This window comes from Lycium barbarum, chromosome 3 (assembly GCF_019175385.1).
Source record: "Lycium barbarum isolate Lr01 chromosome 3, ASM1917538v2, whole genome shotgun sequence".
Classification (NCBI taxonomy): Eukaryota; Viridiplantae; Streptophyta; class Magnoliopsida; order Solanales; family Solanaceae; genus Lycium; species Lycium barbarum.
Genome location: NC_083339.1, coordinates 63,669,368 through 63,671,800, shown reverse-complemented (window position 1 = coordinate 63,671,800; position 2,433 = coordinate 63,669,368).

The following is a 2,433-nucleotide window of genomic DNA, read 5'->3' as shown; positions in this document are numbered from 1 at the left end:
GCCGATGCATTAGTTAGTCCAAACGACATTACCCGAAACTCGAAATGACCATATCTAGTTCTGAAGACTGTCTTTGGAATGTCCTTCTCCCTAACTCTCACCTGATGATACCCGGATCTTAAATCTATTTTTAAGAACTATTTGGCACCCTGCAATTGATCAAACAAATCATCAATCCTTGGAAGTGGATATTTATTCTTGATCGTCACCTTATTCAGCTGTCTGTAATCAATAAACATAAGGAGCCATTTTTCTTCCTTACAAATAACACAGGTGCTCCCCAAGGTGATAAACAAGGCCTAATAAAGCCTTTGTCAAGCAAGTACTTCAATTTCTCCTTCAACTCTTTCAACTCTGCAGGAGCCATCCTATAAGGAGGGATAGATATGGGCTAAGTTTCCGGTAGCACATCAATAGCAAAATCAATCTCTTGCTCTGGTGGAAGGCCTGGAAGCCCGTCCGTAAACACGTCTGGAAACCCACTCACTACGGGGATAGATTTAAGAGTTGGTGACTTTGACTCTATATCCTAAACCCGAACTAAATGATAAATGTAACCTTTAGAAATCATCTTCCTTGCCTTGAGATAAGAAATAAACCTACCTCTCGGAGAGTATTTCCCTTCCACTCTAAAACTGGTTCCTCTAGAAACTGGAACCGGGCCATTTTTGTTCTACAATCAACGTTGGCATAACAAGAAGCTAACCAATCCATACCCATAATGACATCAAAATCTACCATTTTCAGCTCATTTAGATCAACCATAGTATGATGGTCATAAATAACAACCACACAATTTCTATATACCCGACTACCTATCACTGGGTCGCCAATGGGTGTGGACACTTCAAAAGGCTTAATTGGCTCAGGTTTCACCCTAAAACGATCAGCAATATAAGGAGTAATATATGACAATGTAGAACCTGGATCAATCAATGCATACACATCATAAGAAGACAATGATAATATACATGTGACAATATCAGAGGAGAACTCTAGATCCTGTCGCCCAGCCAGTGCATAAATACGGTGCTGAGGACCACTCGAACTGGGCGCTCCTCTACCTCTACCACGACTAGCTGGTGTCTGTGAACCTTGTCCCGGAGGGCGTATAGATGACGAAGAACTAGTTGTTAATCCTGTGGGCTGAACTGTACCCCTACCACCTCGAAATGGACACTCTCGCATGATATGGTCTGACTGGCCGCAAGCATAGCAAACATCCAAACCTAATTGGCACTGTCCCCAATATAGCTCCCCGCACTGAGTACATCGAGGTAAAGGTGGTCTCGCCTGGCCGGAATCCCCCTTATACTGAGAACCCGAAGCTCTGAAACTCTGACCCAGTCCGGAGCGAATAGGGCTATCAAATCTCTAGCCCGCAAATCATGGAGGTGCACTAGTCGTTGTATGGCCTGAGTGCCTAAAATTCTACTACCTCTGACCTCCTCTAAACTCACTAACAGGACATGAGGATCTAGCCCTCTTGCTATAACCCCTATCATACCACGCTCATTCCTCCGTTGTTGCTGCTGCTCTTCCAAATTATGGACATGGGCCTGGATGCGAGAAATATCCATACCATCCTGAAGTGAAGCCATCAAACACTCATCTATCAAATGCGGCCCTAAACCATTCACAAATCGGTGCACGCGATCTCCCATATCAGCTACCATGGTCGGAGCATACCTAGCCAAAAAATTGAAATGGAGGCTTCTGTCTAAGATGCAAGAACCTATCAGCTCTAGCCCGTCGAACCTCTGGTGGCAAATAGTGTCGGAGGAGAGCATCTAAAAACTCTTCCCATACCCGTGGAGGTGAATTGACTCCTCTAGAAGACATCCAAATCGTATACCAATGAACCGCAACATCCCGTAATCTATAAGAGGCCAACTTTACTGACTCAACATCTGGAGCATTCATTGACCGCAATGTTCTCAAAATTCCATCTATAAAGCTCTGAGGGTCCTCATTCTATTTTGATCCAAAGAATTCTGGAGGGTTCAAACAAATAAAATCACGGGCTCTAGCACTGACAGCTCTATCTCCATGACCCGTACCTTTCCGCTGAGCCTAAGCGGCGAATAACTGAGTCAGCAAATGGATGGCCTCTTTTACCTCTTAGCCTAAGGCATCTGGTGGAGGGACTGGGGTGCTGGAGCTGGAGCTGAGGCTCCTTCATGCTCCTCTGAAGCAGACGGTTAGTGAGGGGACCGAGATGGAACCTCATTATGGGACTCGCCTTCATCTATCTCGGTAGGCGGTACCCGTTCAGTCCTCCTACCTGCCACTGTCTTTCCCTTTTGGGCTGCTGTAGCTTTTCTCTTTACAGGCATCGCTGAAAACATAACACACGGTTAAGAAAAGGGAAATTCTTATAGCATGGCTCTATCGCACGATCTATGAAGAAAAAGAAGGTCATTAATTCCTAAA